The following is a 22,314-nucleotide window of genomic DNA, read 5'->3' on the forward strand; positions in this document are numbered from 1 at the left end:
GAGTTCTCAGTAAAAATTACATTCAAACTGCAATTCTGTACCCAGTCAAAACTTTTAATCATGAGGGAAAGCAAATTAAAGGTATTTTCAGACAATGTCTCAAAAAATTAAACTCTCTCGCCCTGACTGGTAAGGTGGCTCAGTTGGTTGGAGCATCCTCCGTACACCAATAGGCAGCAGATTCCATTACTGGTCAATTAAAAAAAAAAGTAAAAAAAAAAAAAAGCTCTCACCCTAGCTGGTTTTGCTCAGTGATTAGAGCATTGGCCTTCGGAAGAAGGGTCCTGGGTTCGATTCCGGCCAAGGACATATATCTCGGTTGCAGGCTCAATTCCCAACCCCAGTTGGAGCATGTGCAAGAGGCAACCAATAAATGTCCATCTGTCTGTCTGTCTCCCCCCACTGCACTCTCTCTGAAAAGCAATGGAAAGAACCATCCTCGAGTGAGGATTAAAAAAACTCTGATGCACCCTTTCTCAGGAAATACTGAAAGTTGTGAGCCAGGAAAATGAAAGATAAAAACAGGAAATAGAAAGGTCAGAGAACAAGGAAACAGGAGATCCAAACCCGTTGGAGATATGCAAAGGCACTGTATTAGGACTACAAATAGGGAATTTCATAGAGTAGTAGTTTGATGGAGGGTCCCCTAAGGAAGTTAAAGGGGAAAAGGGAAACAGGACAACTAATTCTCTGATATATTTGTGCAGAAAACTATATTGACAGGCTATTGGAAGGTCTAAGAAAACTCAGTCACAAGTACTTAGAAAACAAAACAAAAATCCAAGACAACTGTTAATTCCAAGAAAAACATAATCATACAAGTAGGGAAATGTAATCATGATGAACAAGACTCCCATAGTCATAATTAAACACTAAATATGTCTAACAAAAAATATATATAACTGTAATGGGTAGGTGGAAAAAGACAAGTCTAAGGCTGGTAGTTTAAAGTTAAATACTCATCTACCTTAATAGAAAGTCAATAGTGTCTTAAATTTTAAATCAAATACAAGCAGCACAGGGTCAGGGATACCTACCGAACCCCTTCTTTCCTTGTCACAAAAGCTAATTTTTTTCAGAATCCATTTGCACACCTACCCATTTAGGCACATGCTGAGGAAAAAGCATCTCCAGCAGTTCCAGGAGTGTGTCTAATTGGCCTAAATGTAATGCCATTTCCCTTTCTAGTGAATGTTTCATAAACAAGCAAAGAACCCAGGAGATAAATCTGCCAAAGAGGTTCTAGGCAAAGTGTCACATTCTTTTATAGCCACAGGAAATATGTTCCTCTTCTCTCTCTGGACGTTGTGCTAGATACAACTCCTGAAACTGCTGTAGCCATCTTACTAATCTGAGGGTGTGGCGAGCCAGTAACTTAAAAGGGGAAGAAGAAAAACCTGGCGCCCTTAAGACATGATAGTGCTGCCTAATCAATTAGCCCTAAAGCCCATCCTGTCCTGGACTTCCAACTGTGAGTTAAATTCTCTTATTCAGCCCAGCCTGGTGTGGTTCAGCGGTTGAGCATCAACCTATGATCCAGGAGATCGTGGTTTGATTCCCGGTCAGGGCACATGCCTGGGGTTTCAGGCTCAATCCCCAGTGGGGGGCATAAAGGAGGCAGCCGATCAGTGACTCTCTCTCATCACTGATGTTTCTATATCTCTCCCCCCCCCTTCCTCTCTCTGAAATCAATAAAATGTATTTTTTTTTAATTCTTTTATTTGAAGCCAGTTTGGGTCAGGGTCTCAATATTGGCATCCAAAAGCAGCCTAAGTGATACAATAAACATATTACTTAGAAATGGCAAGAAGAAACAGCTAAGACATAAAAGTGATTACTTGTGGGGCAGAGCTTCCCAACTAATGGGCATGGCCCACAGTGCCACTAGTGTTCTGGATTTGCCAAGATCCTCTCAAGACCTCAGGACACCCAAAGCCTCTTCTATTTTATCCATGCAGACCCTGGGCTGAAAAAGTTTGGGAAGCAGTGATCCTGGGAGCAGGACTAGGAGTAGTGAGGGTGTACCTGGGGACTGCTTTTTTCATTATCAGCCTGTCAGTAGTATTCAGTTTTGAGTATATGCATGTTAAAACTAAAAAATTCTTTAAAAAAAATTACTGCAGTAAGCAAAAGGGACTAAAGATGTGATCTGTAAGAGGGGTCATTAACAATAATATAAACAACTTAATTGAAGGCTCTTTCAGAAACAAAATTCAAGAGGGATGGGTAATAGAGTAGACTTGAAAGTAACAGGAGAGGAACAGTTACAAGGAATCAAAGGCTACACAGATGTTTCTTCTTTGGGGAGGTCACTCAATCACAAAGGCAAAACACAAAATGACTTTTTGTTGTGCATTGCACTGGTTGGCTTATACTTGATGCTATCTACCAAAGTCTCTTCAAGTTTTACAAGTAATTCAACTCAAGAAGCTAAGATACAGTATAAATTAACACCAGAAATCCTTCATTCAATCATGTGTTAAGGGCTAAGCAAAATTCTAGTCCTAGACACACAATGCTCAAAACAACATGGTTCCTGCTCTCATGAAATTAATCTAGTATTTGCAAAACCATATCCCACAAAAGCAATACAGAATAACTGAGAGCTGAGTCTGCTTTTGAATCCTATCTTACCAACCACCAGAAAAAATTACTTTACCTCTAATTAAGCCTAACCCTAAATTTCATCAGTTAAATGAAAATAATACCTTACAAAGCTAGAGTATTATGTTTTTTATAAAGTGTTCAAGCTTAATAAAGACTGCCCTTACTATGTTAACAGGTGAGGAGGTGGCTTCCTACAATATGCTAATGTACACTGACTCTCCGAGAAGGTCATTTTCTCCAAGTTTATTTCCTTCATACCACACCATCCCAGGGAGTGGTCTGCAGAACACATATATGGCACAGAGAAACTCCCTACTGGTTATCCTGCTTCTAAGTCACTAGGAATGATTTTTATTACTGTGTCCTCATATCATCAGCTACTTAATTTTTTAAACCACTACTTACCATCCACTCTGCAAACCTTTATAATCACAGTTATAAGACTATTATGCCTTGGTCCGCCTGCTAGACCCTGACCATCTCAGAAACAGAGGGAATATCTTTTAGACTAATTACTCAAGTACCTAGAAAAACATAGTATGGTAACAATAAAAATGCTTTCTCAAAGAAACAAAGCATGCATTTTAACCTCATTCTTTTAGTCATTCAGCAAACACAGTGTCTTCCACATGCCAGAGCCCTAGGATACAACAATAAACAAAACAGATGCAATGCTCTTAAACAGCTTAGTCTAAAGTAAGCGTACACGCATACACATATGCATATGCGCACAAGCACATACACCTTTAATAGCTATCAAATTCAGGTGGAACGAGTGGGAGGCTATGAGAAGAAAAAATTCAGTGTGTTTGGAAACCTAACTTAGAATGGAGAGAGGGGGAATCAGAGAGGACTCTGGGAAGCCCCCTGAATATATGACCTTCAAATTGAAACCAAAAAGATGAGTAGGAGTTAGTAGGACAAAGTCCTCAGCACATCACTTATTCTTCATTAACACTATAAATAATAAGTACATACTATCCCCATTACAGAGACAGGGAAACTGAGGCTCTGAGAAGTTTACATAATTAGGAAAAGGCAGGGCCAGGATTCGAAGCCAGATATCTAGAGCAGACTCCACAGAATGTACTCTTTACCATTACATAATAATTGTTTGTGATAGACAGACTCTAAAGGTGGTTCTCCTGACACAGCTTCCTGCTGTTCATGCCCTTCTGCAGACATCTCCCCTTCACCTAGGACTTCTGATTTGCTTTTAACTAAGAGAACACAGGAAAGATGATGGAATGTCACTTCTGTGGATATACGTAAGTCTACCTTTGTTTTACAGGAAGGTGCTCCTCTCCCCTTCACTGTCTTTGAGAAAGTAAGTGGCCATGTTGGAAGGACCACACAGCAGGAAACTGAGGGCAGATGCCTGCCAATAGGCAGCAAGAAACTGAGGCCCTCAGTGCAATAGTGTATAAGGAACTAATTCCACTCAATAACTATAAGAGCTTAGAAGAAATATTTCCCCAGTCAAGCCTTAAATGAGACAGTAGCCCAGCCACCATCTTGACTACAGCCCACTGAGGCCCTAAAGCAGAGGACCCAGCTAAGTTGTGCCCAGAAATCTGACCCACAGAAACTGTGAGATCATAAATGTGTTTTAAGCTTCTAACTCTGTGGTAACATTGTTATGTATCAAGAAATAACACACTGCTGCTTAATAAAGTTCTTCCACATCCCCTGGTACTTTGCTGAAATACTGATTTTGAATTACTCTCAACTAAACATCAAGCTATCTTCAGGTAGCCATCATAATTGTTCTCTTAGCAAAACTCGTATACCAAGATGGTAACATTAACCACAACCTCATCCTACATTTTACAGTAGCCATTTTAACAACCTTGTCAGCTAATCGCACCATTTCTGTCATTTATGTCTGTTTCTGATTTTTTTCTGTTCTGTCTTCAAATTCACTAATCTTTTCTTCTGTAATGTCTAATCTGCCAGTAATGCCATACACTGCATTTTTCATCTCTTACATTAGTTTTCACCACTAAAAGTTTTATTTGGGTCTCTTTTATACCTTTCAAGTCTCTACCTAATTTTTTGAATATATGGAATACAGTCATTACTGCTTTAATGTCTTTGCCTGTTAATTCTAATATCTGTCAGTTCTGGGCTGGTTTTAATGGATAAATATACTAATTATAAGTCACATTAACCTACTTATTTGCATACTTAGTAATTTCTTATTGGATGCTGAACATTTTACATTGTTGAGTGATGGGGGTTTTGTTATATTTCTTTAAAGAGTGTTACACTTTGCAATGGCAGGCAATTATATTACTTCCAGATGAGTTTGCTCCTTTCAAGGTACACTTTTAAGTTTTTTTCAGACAGAGCTAGAGTATCCTTTACTTTATTCAGAGCTAGTTTATTAGCCCCACTACTAAGACATGACCCTCGATGAGTCTCAATGAGCACAGCCTATAACAAGATCTATCTACTATGCCCAAAAGATATTAAAGTATTTCCCAGCCCTGTGTGAGAGCTCTGAGACTTGTTCTGCTTATAGCTTCCCAATGAATTCCTTCCCAAAAAAAGTGTTCCTTTATGAAACTGTACCCTACATATGCACAGCAGATTGGTATTCAGTCAAACATTTAAAGGGACCACTAAGATTTATTGAACTCTCTGCATAGCTCCCTTCTCTCCAAAACTCAGCTCCTCAAATTAGAACCATCTTGGACTCCCCCCATCTCCAATCTATGTTTCCTCAATTCAGTGAGGCCACATGCCTCTATCTGGGAACCCCTCACTGCACTGAGATCTGAAAAACTGCCTCCAGCCAGAAAGCTGGGCCATAATAGGGCTCACCTCATTCATTTTCCATCTGTCAGAGATCACAGTTCTGCGCTGCCTATTGTTCAATATCTGAAAATGGGTGTTCCATGTATTTTGTCCAGTTTTCTAGCTGTTTATGATGGAGGGTAAACTCAAAATGTTATAATGAAAAGCAAAAGTCATGACTCCTGACACTGATTTTAAAGGAAATGTTTTATAAGATACAACTCCTAAATACACACATACATACATTACCGGATTTTCCCATCTTTATTTTTATTGTTGCATATACCACTTTGTCATTGTGTCTAATTTGCTTTACTGCTTATTCGTCATTTCACAATAGAATCTAAACCCTGTGAGCGCAGGGATCTTGTCTACCTTATCACTCCTGCGTCCCACTGGGTACTCAAATTCAGTAAATTCATTAAATCAATAAGCAAACTGTTTTAGAAGTATTTCACTTAATATATAGTGTGAACTCTTCTCATTAGTAAATTCTGATCCAGACGAAGGTAACACTGACTCTCGAGAGTTCCTTAGAATTGTCTATTATCTTAATTAGCTAACTAAAGGTTCTTAGTTGCAAACAAAAGAAACTAACTGGCTTTGTTGAAACTGAAAAGGAAGTTATTAAAGTATATTAGACAACTCACAGAAAACTCCAAGAGGGCCTGGTTTGAAGGCTACATAATCAAGAACAGCCAAAATTCAAACCACAGATCTGGTTCAGTGGAGACAACAAAGGATTCAGTCACTGCAACTTGTACAGATCCCAATGATATCGGGAACTAAATGGTACAGCTGGATCTCTGTCACTGCCAACATCTGGAGAACAAGTATAGCTGTGATCCCCCCTGCACTGCAAATCTCAGGCTTCTGAGGGAGTGCAGTGAAGGTTACATGATTGCATCCCAACTCCAAAAGATGCAGAGAAAGTGAGCAATTGGCTTTCATAATGGAGTATTTCTACCTCCCACCAAGATTCTTTTTTTTAATGATTTTATTGATTTTAGAGAGAGAAAAATATCAGTCAGCTGCCTCCTGCATGGCCCCCTACCGAGGATCAAGCCTGCAACCCGGGCATGTGCCCCAACCAGGACTCAAACTGGCAACCTCTCAGTGAATGGGGCAACACTCAACAATTGAGCCACACAAGGCAGGGCCCACCAAAACTATTAAGGTAAAAAATTCCCCCAATATTGAAAGCTGTTAAATGTTCTTGTTTATCATCCAAAAGAGTAACAAACCAAAGCACAAGGCATCAATCCCAGCATACCAGAACTTTTATCTATTTTTTTAATTAATGAGTTATAAAAGCTCTATTTTTCTCTTTCTTTTCGCTCTAAGTGTTTAACTTTAGGGCAGTTAACTGTTCACTGGGTTTTTTATTATCTAGAGGCAGCATATGCAATCTACAACAATTAACCTTAAGCCAATTAATTTCCATGCATCTCAGTTTTCTAACTTACAAAACAAAAGATACTACTAATCACCTTGTAGGGTTGCTGACAATATTAAAATAACTAATAATGAGTATGTACAGTGCCTGGCCCATAGCAGGCAATCAATTAATATTGCTACTATTATTACCATTGCTATTGCTACTATTACTAAATGGTAGCTTATTTTTTAAGAAAAGAAACTCACTAATTTACACAAATATCTTTTTTATAAACATGCCAAAAGGTTGAAGATCCAAGTTTGTATTTTACCTTAGTACTGTATTATAATTGTTATCTCTGTTACCAGAGATAAAGCAACAAGTAGCTTAAAGTCTAACACGTTGCCACCAAAACTAAGTTCAATAAATAAATACATACATAAATAAATAAATGGGTGGGTCAGTGGAAGGATGGAAGGACAGCTCACCCTGACCACAAGCCATGTTTCCTTTACATTTCTCGCCAGTGAGCTCTGACTATACTGAAAAACTTTCTGAGGGGAGGGACCATTTATGTTCATGGGACTTGCTCTATGTCCCAAGAGCCTAGCATGGAGCCAGGCAGAGACCTTCCATAAAATCTGAATATTTGCCTTTCTAAAAATTTACTACAGAAACTACTCACTGAGAAAGGTTTCAGAAGTATTTTAAAACAAATCACTTATGAACTTTTTAAAAGTTCATTCTCCTGGCAAGATCAACAGCTTCAATAATTTCTAACTACAAGATTCATTCTTTTGAAAATCCATCCACACCATGAACCTTCCCCCTCAATCATTCTTGTTCTCTCATCCAAACCTGAAGAAGGTAAAGCCAAAAAGCATCCAAACAAACCATGTTATTCATTTTTTTAAATAAAGTAAAAGTTAGAGCTTTTTTCAAATGTGAACCTGACAACTACTACAAATGCTGGGTTGACATTCCAGATATAATTGTTGAATGAACATCACTTTGTTGGCTAGGAATCATGAAGAATATCCACAACTTAAAACCACTCCAAATGACCACTAAGGACTGTATCTATTTCAGCAAACCACTGAAATTATGTAGTCCTTAAAAAAAAAAAAAAAAAAAGGCACAATCTTTCCACCCCATAATCTAGCTTCTAACATATAGTAGATATTTCATATGCAGTTATTAATCCATGAGTAAATAATTTTGTCTTTTTCCTGGCTACAAAAAGCTTTCCAATCCTATCTTTAAACATAGGATTCACCTTTTTCTTTTTCCTCAAGGCTCCCATATTCACTGTCCAGCTCTTATTCCAAATGCACCCCGATATAATCCTTTGGTCCCTGACACCACGTAGTAAAGATCAAAACATTCAACAAATGTTTATTTAGTGTTCACCATGTGCCAAATACTCGACAATCCCTCAGAATGCAAAAGGGAGCAAAATACCACTGCCCCTGTTCATGGGAGGGCATTATTCAAATAAGAACTGAAAAATTACCAACTGGGATAAGCACTATGAAAGGTAAGTACAGGGGCACATGGGATATTAAAAAAAAAGAGGTGACTGGGATGGGAGGCCACTGCTTTCCCTTACAAAGTGACATCTGAGCTGAAACTGAAGTAGGAAAAGTTTAAAACAAAGAGATGATGGCTGGCTAAGGAAGCAGCACATGCAAAGACAGGGATCCAGAGACCTGGGACATAAGATTGCATAAGTAAGCAGGGGACAGATCCTCCAGGTAGGGGGTCCTGTGACTAATTTGGTCTTTACCCTAGAAGTCCCAATAAATCATTAAAGAGGTTTTTTTCTAAAGGACAGAGAACTTGTTCATCCTCTTGCTCAAACCCCTCTTCGATTTCTGCCCATTATACGGAATGTTCCTTATTCCTTGGCCTTCCCTATATGCCCACACACTTTACTTCAGGTATCTGTATCTTGTCTTAGTCAGCAACTAGCCTTCCTCCCAGCAGTTGAACCCTAAGGCTCCTGTCTTCAAGTCCTCCCTTCTCGATAACTAATACTGCTGAGTAACTGTGGGCCTTCAGGGCAACTGTTAAGTAAATTTACCCAGCTTTACTGAAGTTCTGAGCTGTACCATAGAACCATTATAGGAAAATTCAAAAAGTAAAATTAGATTGTAAAATATGCAATGAGATCCTAATAATCTTCTTACCATTGCTGTTTTGAAAAACTTTTACGAAACGCTCTTTTGTACCATAGAAATGTCTCCCAATAATGAACGTATTTGGCATAATGAAGGTAAGAAACACCACTGTGATGACACTTGCAGATCTTTTCAAGGGGAAATAATCACATCAGAACAAATTTTTCAGTAGACAGTATTTGTCTCAAAGACTAGAGTCCTATTCAGATCCAAATAAAAGTTAACTCAAAATTAACTGTCAAAAGGACTCTAAAATAAGACCAAAATTTTGACCTTCAAAAAGCAACATAAAAAATTATTCAATTTCATTGACCCTGTGTTCCCTTTAATAAAAACATATATATTCTCTAGACCAGGTCCTTAAGCCTACTCTAGAGACTATTCAAGATCCCCACCAGAGCATAACTTCCATGATGGTATAGACACTGTACCCTTGGTTCCAGGCCCCAGTTCCATGTCTGGCACTAGCAGGACTCAATAAATAATTTTATGTACCTCAAAAGATAAATGATGTTTAAATGATCGTCTCCCAATAAGGATACAAGTGAAAATAAACAGAATATAACATTTTTCATGAAAATACTAAGACGTTCAGAATAAATTAAACTCACATGTTCAGCTACTCTGTACTTTTCAAACTTTGAATTATGATATAACCTTTTCCTTTCCAGATTCACAGCTTCTAACATTGCCTTCTGCCACTGTTCCACTGTTTAGCTCATCTTTAACAATGCTACAAATTATTTCCACCTGTCCCTAATGGACAGTTTGAACTACAACAACTCCATCTTCTGTTCTTCAACAGTTACTTCAGGTCCTCAGTAGAAAATATTATCAACTGTCCCATTAAACCAGGAGTGGGGAACGTCTTTTCAGCCAATGGCCATTTGGATATTTATAACATCATTCGTGGGCTATACAAAATTACCAACTTAAAAATTAGCTATGAAAAAAGCTCCTAGATTTATTGAATCTCGAGTCCCGCCTTCGGTTGCCTTGGCAGGGCCAGACCGGGACGTTCCCCACCCCCACATTAAACCAATCATTCCACCCATACAGCATTTTACTATACTGCCACCAAGTTTAATTCTCTCCTATGTCCAAAAACTTGGTGACACTGCTGTTTAAATTCCGAAATATTCACTTTGGTCGGTTGAAAACTAAATAATTAAGAAATTTTTAAGGTGTTCCAAACTTGGCTCTCCCATCTGTCTTCTACTTTACTTCCTCTTATTCCTCATGCCTGTACAGCTAAAACAAGCCTGCCTCCCAAGCCTTCCTCCTTACGGTGCCATCTCCCTAAAGACACAGGTATGTCATCATTGCCCTGCCGAAAACCTTCAATTGCCCCAAATTCAAATTCCTCATAATATATGACCCATCACTCTCATTTCTCACTGCAGTTGTTCCTATCCCTCCCCCAACATATCCTACCCCCACACATACACACTCTACAGGCTGTCACCCTTCACTTCCCCCACCACCATAAGCTGCCCACATGACCTCCTCCAGAGGGCTGTCAATTCCTCAGTTCTACTGTAACAAGCCCAGCCATTCTTCCATACCAAGGTCCAGTCCCACCTCCACAAGGCATGCTCAAATTCTCAGCATTGTCTTGCTTCTTGTGTTCTTCTAGTCCTTCATATGTCAATACCTCTACTTGGTAGCAGCCAAGGTCTTGTTAATTTTGCCTGTATACACATAACTATCTCAACACTAACAGCAGAGGAAACCAAATCTTGTTCACTTCTGTAAAAGCTTATACCACCATAATTCACATATAGAGGACAGTTTACTCAACTAAAAAGGAGTAAGAATCCCCTTTACAATTTGTCAAAGATTTATAATTATAAGCATTTACAACTTATCAAAATACCAGTTCTTCATCCAACAGAATACAGAAAAATCAGGAAATATTTTTAACTATATCTGACAAAAATGAATATTTTTATTTTTTAAAGTACAAGACTTATAGTATAACTTAAAATGTTCAAACTCACTCAAATTAAAGAAATGAAAATCCAGCCCTGGCCGGGTGGCTCAACTGGTTAGAGGGTCATCCCATGCACCAAAGGGTCTGGGGTTCAATTCCCCATTGGGGTATATACAGGAGGTAACCGATCGATGTTTCTTTCTCACATTGACGTTTCTGTGTCTCTCTCCTCCCTCTTCCTCTCTCTCTAAAATCAATGAAAACATGTCCTCACAAGTGGATTAAAAAAATAAAAATAAATGAAAATGAAAATCCAAACAACTAAACATCATTACTCATCTATTAAACTGACAAAGATTTAAAATTTTGATAACAACAATGTTGGGGAGATTTGGAAAACTATGTACTCTCAGTGCTGATGAAGCACAAACTGGTGCTGCTTTTTGGAAGACAACTTGGCAATGCATATTCAAATGTTCATATACCCAGTGAACCAGCAATTTCCCTTATAAATAGATATCCTATAGCTAAGACTCATCGTTACATGTACAAGGATGTATACTACGGCACTGTTTAAAACAGCAAAAATATGAAAACAATTTAAGTGCTCTTTAATGGAGATTGACTAAGTTGTTTTACATCCACAACATAGAATACGTCTCAATCACTGGAAAAGCAGGTGATATGGGAATATCTCTAAGAAGGCTGAAACTGCAAAACTGATTAGCATGATCCCATTTGCTTGAGATTTTTAAGTACACAGACACTGTATAAGTGTGTACATACACATCACCCCATAACGTCTGTGCACTTTAGAAAAAAGAAATGAGAACCATACTAAACACACAGCTTTGTAACAAACACACAAATATTGTTTAACATACATAATTTAGATAAATGCATAGGACACTTCTGGTGGGGAAAACTGAACAGCTGCTACCTGTGGAGCACTGAGGAGGGGCTTTTTTATTTTTTAATCCTCACCCAAGGATATGTTTTTATTGATTTTAGAGAGAGGAAGAGAAAGAAAGAGAAATACACCGATGTGAGAGAGAAATATCCTCACATCAATCCATACACACGCCAGCCAGGGATCAAACCTGCAACCTAGGCATGTGCCCTGACCAGGAATGGAACCAGCAACCTCGTGGGGCATGGCACGATGCTCCAACCAACCAAGCCACCTGATCTTTTTTTTTAAACCATAAGTATATATTACTAGTTTAAAAAGTAAAATCCCCTAGGTCATCAGAACAATACTTTATATGCTTGATATGCTGTAAGACTGCTCACATGGGAGGAGCCCTAAACAGATGGTAAAACACTAAGAAAAAAAGGTCATTCTACTCCAGTAGATACACAGTAAAGCCAGTGGGTCCCCAGCAAACTTATTCAGTCCCATTACCAACACTCTCTGTGGCAGGAGGCCAGCAAGTTCCAGTCTAATGCTACCAACCTCTGGCCACCAAAGAAGGCTCCATGAACTTTTCCAGGATTATACCACAAACTGACATTTCTCAAACCTGCCCTTCACTTCCCTAGGGCAAGGGCACATGTGTGCTACTCTTCCTTCCTCTTCCAAAAAAGCTTTCTCATTAGTGCAGGTACTAATCTCCAATTTTTATAAATGACAGCTAGCTAATTGATAAAAATTAAGTTTTAACTGATAACAGATAAAGAATATTCCTCTGGGAGTATCTCCATTTTAAATTAGGGAATCCAATTCTTATATCAACCTAAAAGAATAAATTCAACAGTGAGAATTGCAAGCAAACCACATGAAAATGAAAGTAATAATTTGGGAACAAGACCTACCTTTGTTCCTTCTAATCATGCCAAGGAAGCAGCTCCCTATCGTCTACCCTAGCAATCTTCAACTACTGTGCCACAAGAATTATTAAAACATGCAATACCTGAAAATTCAGTCACAGGCACTGACTTCTTTTCCCTTAGATTGTCAAATAAAAAAATGACGACAGCCAACACAATAGCCGCCTAGGCGTGACTGAATCAAAATCACACCTATTTTTTTGGTCGGATCTGCAAAAAATACGTATTTTTTGGCGTATCACAGAATTTTAGTAATTAGTTTATGTGTGCCATGAGATGAAAAAGATTGCAAGTCATAATCTACCCTGTAGATACACTACCCTATCGGCCACAGAATTAACACTAACAATACCTTATTTACAACCTCAACTTCCCACATTTAAATATTCATTTGACTAACTCGGACTATTTTTCTAAGATGCTCACAAGTGAGTCAACCATTCACTACCAATGAGCTCATACATAAAAAGCAGCATATTTGAGAATAACAGGTATCCCAATAAAACCCCAATGCAGTTGGTACTGTGTCCCTTTTGTAAAAAGAACAAAGAACCAGGAGTCAGGAAAACATACGCTACTCCCAAACCTGCTTAGTCTGAGGCACTAGATAGCAATTTGGTTTCTTTGCATCTATTTCCTTCTCTAGGAGACATGAACTACATCAATGTTTCCAGAGCATCAGGAGCACCTGGAGCCCTAATTACAAAAGCAGACGCGACCTGCAGAGAGAAGTACACGACTTGGGAATCCTGCTTGGACAAGTCCTCCAGAAGACTGAGAACTGTTAGTTTTCTAAGATCTCTACTAGATCTAATAATTCTCCAGAGTTCAAAGGAATCCTATACCTTCCTCGTTTTTCAAACCCGCAGAGATTAAAGAGGACGATATTAGACAGTAAATGCATTTTTAAACATCACTGCTAACACCCTCCTTGCAACTTCAGTGGCAAACATTTACCAAAACCTTGACAAGATGCAGGTGTTATTCTAGTATTGTTTGCCGAGGCTATCAGCAGGAACACACACAGTCTAGCTGAGATTATCAAAATGAAATCCAAAAGCTAAGATTCCAAATACTGTTTACATACAGTATAGTCACAGCAATCAAGAATCATGTTTCTGTCAAAAAATACTGTCAAGAAAATAATGTGCTATTAGACTCAAAATTCCTTCACTACTCAGTGTTTTGCTACATTTTTTCTAATCTGACTTATATATGTATAAACTGCATATGCTCATACTGATGAGCTATTTGAAACTGCACACCATAGTTTAAAAGATTAATGACCAAATAAGAAAAATAAAACATATTAATTAGTGCAATGTGTTGTCTCCTCAAAAGTTTATTTCTACAAGTTTCTCCCAAACATCTGGAAGTGTAACAGGCAATGTTTCATAAGCCCCATTCTCCTCTTCTTCAGTTGGAACAGATTTTCAGCCAAACAACTTCCAAAGATCACATATCCCAGCCTCCTTTGCAGCTAAATGTGGCCACCTAAGTTCCAGCCAAAAGGTGTAAACAAAACTGTAAACCAGTGTAAACTTCCAGGTTTGTCTTTTGTTATTAATATTATTATTATTGACTTGTGAGAGAGGAAGGAGAGAAGGAAGGGGGAGGGAAGGAAAGGGGAGGGAAGGAGAGGGAGATGGAGGGAGCGAGAAAGAAATATCAATTTGTTGTTCCACTTATTTATGCAGTCATTCGTTGATTCCTGTATACGTTTTGACCAGGGTCAAACCCACAACCACTGTGGTGTGCTGGGACAATGCTCTAACCAACTGAGCTACCTAGCCAGCGCCCAGGTTTGTCTTTAAAGGGGGGAGGGAGGGAGGAGTGTGCCTTCCCCACATCCTGTTCCTGGACTGTGGATTGTGCTGGGCCATCTTGTGCTATATAGTAAAGGATGTCTCCTTAAGCATGGGAAAGCAACAAGACAGAAGAATCCAAGGTCGCTATACCATGGAACCACATCAGCCTTAGACTACACTTATTTGTAACATGAACTTCTTGTCTAAGCCACTGTATTTAGTCAGAATGTAGGCACAATCTCGTGTTCTAACTAATGTATACAGAAAGTTTAAATTTGTAATAAATGTTAAATAATAGCTACTTAACAACTCAGTAAAACTGGAACGAATTATAAATTCCTGGGTAACTCCACTACTGAAATTATTGCTACTGTACCAGCATATATTTATATGGCATTTAAAACTTTTGCAAAGCACCTCATTACAGTATCTCATTTCACATTCTCAAAATCCTAGGCAGGGCAGCTGGTAGCTATGCACATTTGGCATATAGGATACTGAAGCTCAGAGAAGCTATTTTGTCCAAGATTGCACTACTAAGGACTGGTACTCAGAGAGGATTCAGAATATAGGTTCCTCATTCCATTATTCTGTGTAGATATACATTTATATACCCCTACTACATGCCAGGCATTAGTTACAGGTGGGATCAAGAGAATTATTCCTGCCCAGATGCGCCTTATGATCTAACAGAGAGGGCGGGATAGACATTAAATGAGTAAGCATATATACATGAATGCATATGAATTATTACATAGCTATTTGCAACAAGGGCTATGAAAAAAAGCAGAGTCCTGTAAGAACACCTGGCCAAGGACCCTTACCTGGACTGGGGTATGGGGAAGGCCTTTCTGAAATAGCATTTATGTTGAGACCATAAGGATGAGTATGAATGAGTAAGAGGGAGGGAGGGAGGAAGAGGAAAAGAAGGCTATTAAGAAATTTATACACATTATCAATCTTCACAAGAACATTAAGGTAAGTACCACTGACCCCATTTTACAGCTGAAGATGCTTAGTGAACTCACTGTGCTAAAGGTCACACTGCAGTGAATGGCAGGTCCTGTTGAGATTCCAGACTCGCCCGACTGGAGCCTCGCCTCCACCAGGCACCACCTCACAGGCCAGTTCTCTCCTCTCTCCTCAGTATCATACTGCCTCAACTGCTAGTTAAAGAACTAGTAACAAGCAGATTTCAAATAGATGTCACAATTCCAGCGTGTTTTTACCCAAATGTATGTGCTAAGATGCCAACCTTAACCACAAATATCCACAAACCAAACAAAACAAAACAAAAAATCAACTCTCGTCATTGGATATTTTACATATATACTTAGAAAAATTAGGGAGTTATTTAATGAACAGGGATGTTATCTAAAATAGAAGTGATGCTGCCCAGCCGGGCGTGGCTCAGCGGTTGAGCATGGACTTAGGATCCAGGCGATTGGGGTTCGATTACTGGTTGGGGCACATGCCCGGGTTGCGGGCTCAATCCCCAGCAGGGGGCGTGCAGGAGGCAGCCGATCAATGCCTCTCTCATCATTGATGTCTCCTCTCTCTCTCTCCCTCTCCTTTCCTCTCTCGGAAATCAATAAAAATATATTTAAAATAAAATAAAATGATAAATTAAAATAAAATATAAAAATAAAATAAAATAGAAGTGATGCTGAAAATCAGTTTCATTCTATGTTAAACCAGCTCACTAATCCCCGCGCCGGACACATACAAAATCGGTTTAAATAAGCATTTCAATCATGGGGAGATAAAGCTCAAAACAATTCAATTAAAAATATACGTTTTAAGCTATCATGCACTATACATCATTTGCATATATAGGGTGTCCCAAAAAATGTATACCCACACTCTGAATAATTATAAAGGCAGTGTTTATTGAGATACATTTCATTTTCAAAATTAAGCTATCAGCTATTAAGTATGTATACATTTTGGGGGGACACCCTGTTGTATATTCACATGTCCTTTAAACAAACAAAAATATGTATATGTCTTGTTAAAACTTTAAGAGTAATACAAACTTTTTATGATAATCTTGTAGAAAAGAGGGTACACAGCTCTGGTAGAGGAATTAATTGCCAAGAAGCCAAAATGATTCTCTATTAGCAAAAAGTATGACTACTAGGAACCACATCGTTTTAGACGTTCTGTAAGTTATCATCAATAAAGAATTTTAACTCATTATACAACTCTAGAAATAGGATTTCAAAGCAGTAGCATAATTAAAAAACATTTAGCTGGTTTATACAAATCAGCATTTCCAAAATTATTTTCATACACCAAAAAATGAACCTAAAGCTGCCTGTAGCCATTAGGTCAGGAAACAAGACTTGTCTTTTACTACCTAATGTGAACCTTAATTATTTTAGTCATGTGAAATCAATATTTCACTTTCACATAACCAATGGTAAACTTTACAGCTCTAGCTTGACATAGAACTGACATAAGGCAAGATCTCAAAAGATTTCTTCATTTAGGGGCAACTGAAGAGAAATTTTAGGTAATTTAAAATAATTTGATTATTTTTCAAGTAATTAAACACAAGTTTTAACTACCCAAATTTTTAATCCAAAATTGTGCAAGCCTTGGGTTATGAATTACCGAATTTTCTCTAGCTATCAAAACATTGCCCAATGGTCAAAATAATATATGGTAAGAAGTCTTTTAAATGGCATAATCACTACGTATATAAGGTGCTCTTATAAAACAAGTTCTGCAACACACTTTGACAGGACAAACTGTGCTACTGTCAAGTTTCAGGTGATCGTGTTTTATAGTTTCAAGTAATATCTTTACTTCTAAAAGGAAAATATCTGCGAGTTTCTGGAGGTAAAACCACCAAAACACTCAACACAAATACTCAGCTCACCGTTTAAATTAATGGTAAGGAATTTAACAAATTTAAAGACTACATCTGTGGAGAAGAGATGAGTTCTTTCTAAAGACTCTTTCTGCCAGGTTTTGGGTGTCGGTGGGCTCAGATGGTTCAAGTTTTTCCTTGAGAGAGAAAGAGAAATTGCTTGGAGGGATTGGACGGGGAGGGGAACGTGCAAACTCTTTGAAATAGAGAAGAGTAAATGCTAAAGCAAAGAAAAATAGACACACGCCTTATAACAAACACCAAGTCACAAATAAAGCCCCCTGGTTCTATCAATCTTATATTTAATGTCATATATAAGGCAATTCTCTTCTCACTCATAATAAAGTTACTTCTATCCAAATTTTCTTCCCATAACTAGACACTTGCCAACAATAAACATGCATATAAAACATCCTGGGTGGACTAGATTTCTAAACTACTTTTTTCTTTTTCTTTTTTTGATTGTGTTCAAGTAGTACCCAAAAATCAATACAAATTAGCCTTTCTTTCTTTGTAGTTTCAAAACAAAATGCATACCCAAGGTCATTCTATACCATCTGTTATAACAAGTTACCTTGCATTTTGCTTTTGCAGATAAACATTCATAACATTATAAAAACCTATATGAATTACTAGTTGCTACACTTACCACTCCCCACTCTCATAACTCTAAGTCATAAACACAGTAACTCTTCATAAATAAAACTAAGAGGCAGACATTGGACAATAATCTAGAAGGGGGAAAAAAAATCTAACCAAGGCTCTTTTTTTTTTTTTTTTAATCCACCTTCCCCAAACAGGACAATGCATTAAAATGGAATATTTTTGTTTATTTTGAATGTTAGTGCCCCTAAAAGACTGGACTAAACCATTAATTTTTTAATCCCCAACACAGTAATTTTGTATTTAAGTTTCTAATAGGTTCCACCACAATGTCTTTAATATGTTTAAGAAACCATCTTAGACCTAAATTCCAAATTCCCAATAATAAAAAAATCTTACTAGATCACTCAGTCCATCTCCCACTCTTACTAATAATGACCATTCACTCATTCAAATCTATTTCTTCAAACCTGAAATCATTTTTATATTTTAAATAAGTGTACCTTCACCTTTTATTGACAGGGGTGACCCTTCCTTTCTAAACTTACGTCTCTTATGAACTTTTTATACTCAGGTTTTACAACAGAACTTGGTGGAGACATTGACAGGAGTCCTTAACTTGCTAGCAAGGTTTGAAGTCTAAATGAATCTGGACAGCCACCAAAACCACCTCTGCTATAGCAAGGCAAATCCTCCAAAAGCACTGGGGTATTTTAAGTGAAAATCTTATGTATACTAAAAATCTTAATAGTCGCCAAGGAAACTTTTTTCACAGAATCTACAATTTCTTTGAAACTAACTTCTTCAGATTAAAATCAGCATATGAAATTTTAATTCTAGTCTCACATTTATAGTCTATCTGAAAATACTCTTAATGTAGCTAAACAATTAAAATGAGAAATTTAAGAGAACAAAAGCTAAAGAAAATTCCACTGAATTATTAAACACCCTAAAATCAAAATATTAAATATATCCACTCTTAAACAATACATATGTAAAATATAAGGGGTCACAGAAGAAATCTATGTATTCAAAGATAAAAAAATGACTGAACATAACTTTACAAAAAACTTTCTTATGACTCATCAATACTTAAACGATGCCTATAATTAAAACTAAGTGTGAAGAACAAAACGTACCAAAGAATATTTCTTAATTCCTTCCCTTGGAAAATTGCCTACATGGTTCTCCGGGTGGAGTGGGGGACTGGTACGTTTCATTAAGAGGGCCTCATCTCAACCTTTCCTTTTCACTTTCAGCAAACCACAAAGTTAATACCACGCTCAACATATACACGGACACAAGCTCTAGTAAGAACCCTGAGTCATTACACACAGATCGCTTCAAAATTTGCCAGTATTTCTGATAATGAATTATAACCTAGTGATTAGGAGCCAGACTACTGGCTCCTAGAGTTACAGCTGCGCGACCTTGGATGAGTCACGCCTCAGTTTCCTCATCTGTGAAATGGGTAACAGTTTCTACCAGTAGGGTAAGAGTAGATACACGTAAAGCCCCGGGAAGAGTGCGTAGCACTTTTCGTCCTAATCTTTAAATCAGTGTGAACACGTTTTAGGTGTATTATTTCTGACAACTTGGTCGGAATTCAGGAACCAAATGGTGCTGGCATTCAAGCGCTGCACCTAGATTATAAAATTCATATAACCTAGGGTTGGATGAAAGGCATAGCCAAGTAGTCGGAGGCAATCCCTCACTCATTTTGCCATTTTTAACCATTTCAGACTAGGGAGGGGCCTTTCGTTAAGTGTTAGGATATTCAGCAGTTTCCGTGGGTCTGAGCGAGCAGGTTAGGGTCTGTGAACAGACTTGGGAAGTTCTGCTGCAATACCCAGGTATCGATTATAATGGTCACATTCTCAGCCCCCAGCTCCTCGGCTGCTGAACGGGTCATCGCTCCATCTCGAGGGGCCGGATCGCCGCGCTCAGTGCACAACTTCAGAGCACGCCGAGCGCCCTCGCTCCGCACACACCCCGCAGGGCCGCGGGGGGACCGGGCTCCCGACCTTCCCGGCGCCTCGCCCAGCAGCCAGCCCCATTTTCTTAACCCGTGCATTGTCCTTGCGGAGAACCCCGGCGGTTCCCACACTGGAGGGGGCCGAGAGGAGGGACGAGGGAGGAGCTGGGGGAAGAGGATGAGGAGGAAGAGGAGGAGGAGGAAGACAACCTCCTCCCCTTCGCTCGGGCGACCAGTGAAGGTCTGGCGCTTTCTCGGGCCCCCAGGCCCTGGCTCCCGGGAGGCCCCTGCTCCCACCCTCCGCAACTTTCCCTCCGCTCGCACCCGCCTCTCCTCCGGGACCCGGCCAGTCGGCTCCCTCCCCCGGCGGCCAGCCCCGGGCCCCGGCGCCTCCTCCTAAAATGGCAGGTCCCTCCCTCCGCCCGGCTGGCCTCGGCGCGGGCCCGGCTGCAGGCCGCGGGGGGAGCCGGGCGCCGGGCCGGGCGGGGCCGCGGCCAGGCCGGACACTCACCGGGATGATGGCGGGGCGCTCGCGCCGCTCCCTCCGGTGAGTCTCAGCCTCGGGCTCCCGCCGCTGCGCTCCCGCGGCCTCCGCAGCCAGCGCCGCCGGGCCGCCTCTCTCCGCCCGCGGCGCTCCCGGCGCTCCCGAGCCGCAGCCTTCTCAGTCTCTGTCCGGCTCGCGGTTCCAGCGGCGCCCGGGGCCGGGGAGGCGACAGCCCCCTCCCCGGCAAATACCGCAGTCCCCGGACCCCGACTCCCGGCGGCGGGGCCGCGCGGCCCGGCCCGGCGCGGAGGGCGGCGGCGGCGAGGCCGGGCGCCGAGTCGCGGCCGCTCCCGGCGGCTTCTTCCCGAAGAGGATTTTATAAATCTCACAAAATGGCGCGCGCTCCAAACCTGCGCAGCGAGAAGCGCCGGGGCGAGCGGCGGCGGCGGGAGCGGCGGCGGCGGCGGCAGCTCCTCCGCCAGGAGAGCCCGAACCGCCCGCCCCCGAGTCCCCCGCACAGACAGACACACACACACTCACACACACACGCACGCACACTCGCCCTCGCACACCCTCACTCACACACACACACTCTCACACTCACACCGGTCCCGCCCGCTCGCCGGCGGCGGCGGCGGCGGCAGCGGCACCAACAGCAGCAGCAGGAACAGCAGCAGCAGAAGCGGCGGCGGCGGCGGCGCCCGCACCCCCCGCTCGGGGTGTCCGCTCCCTGAGCCCGACCTGAGCCGCGATCAGCAGCAGCGACGGCAGCAGTCTCCCCGGATCCCCCCGCCGCTCTTGCCGCCACCACCCCCGCCTCACTCCAATGGGGTTTTTTATTATTATTCGGGCGGGAAGCGAAAGGGTTTAAAAAAAAACCAACCAACAAAATGGCGACGGACCGACCCGGTCGCTATAGCAACTGTCAATCAAAACGCAAAACCCCGGCTGACGTGCTGACGTCCTCCTCCCGCCCCCCGGCCGAAGCCGGTGGGCGGGGCCTGTTGCTCGGGCAACGGCAGATTCCGTTCCCTCCTTTCCATCTCCCCCTGGGTCGCCAACCAACCACCCAACCCCCTCAGGTCACGTGAAGGATAAATTCGGAGCTCGGGCCCGCTACGAGTGTCAGAGGAGGGCGCGTGATTTGCTCCGGGGAGGGGAGAGGAGGGGGACGGCCGGGCAGAGGGAGGGAAGGGGAAGGGTAGAGGAAGGGGGGGCGAGGCGGCGGCCCGGCCTGTTCGCGAGAGCCCGCCGCCTCCCCGGCTGCCTGGCCGCGCCCCGCGCCCGCGCCGACTGCGGCCCGGGGAGCGCGCGCGGCCTCTGCGCCTCCGCCCCCGGAGCCCCGCGCTTCCGCGTCCTGCGCCCGCAGCCCCGCCCGCGCCGGGGGGAGGGGGCCGGGCTCTGCGGCCGCGCGGGGACCCGGGAAGCCCACCCCCGCGCGCCCGAGCCCCGGGCTCTCACCTTCATCCCCGGGGAGCGCGCCGGCCGCGGGAAGGTGGCCCGGGGGCGCACGTCCGCGCGTTTAAACTGTTCTTGGAAGGGCTGGCGTGCCCCCCTCGCCGGAAAATGCCCACGGAGGCCGCGGCGGGGGGTGGGGAAGAGGCCGCCTCCGCGTTTCAGACATCTCAGGAATTCCGGACGCTTCGCCGGAATCCGGGATGCCCCTGCGGCTGACACCTTGATTAAACCATGCCGCTCGGTTTGTGCAGCAGCCAGTGCCAACGTTCAGAAATTATGGACGGAGCCATCATAAAAACTTTTAGGCTGTGCACGCTCTCCCAGGTTTTCCACCTATTTCAAACGCTACCCACCTTTCCGAAGGCAGCCTTCTCTGTCGGAATA

At 41.6% G+C, this 22,314-nt stretch overlaps 1 protein-coding gene across 5 annotated transcripts in view; it reads right to left on the minus strand.

The window, feature by feature from the left end:
• The window catches only part of DYRK1A (dual specificity tyrosine phosphorylation regulated kinase 1A), a 126,191-nt gene extending 104,147 nt beyond the window's left edge, over nt 1-22,044 (minus strand). For 2 of the 5 annotated variants that reach the window (XM_081138044.1, XM_081138048.1), the window contains exon 1: nt 20,500-21,306. The gene's annotated coding sequence lies outside the window, so the exon portion shown is untranslated. Of the gene's footprint in view, nt 1-20,499; nt 21,307-21,933 lie in introns of those variants that run through there. The other 3 variants (XM_081138047.1, XM_081138045.1, XM_081138046.1) reach the window with 3 other exon arrangements.
• Nucleotides 22,045-22,314: the final 270 nt, after the last annotated feature.

The sequence above is a fragment of the Miniopterus schreibersii genome (assembly GCF_964146895.1).
Source record: "Miniopterus schreibersii genome assembly, chromosome: 5".
In the NCBI taxonomy this organism is placed as follows: Eukaryota; Metazoa; Chordata; class Mammalia; order Chiroptera; family Miniopteridae; genus Miniopterus; species Miniopterus schreibersii.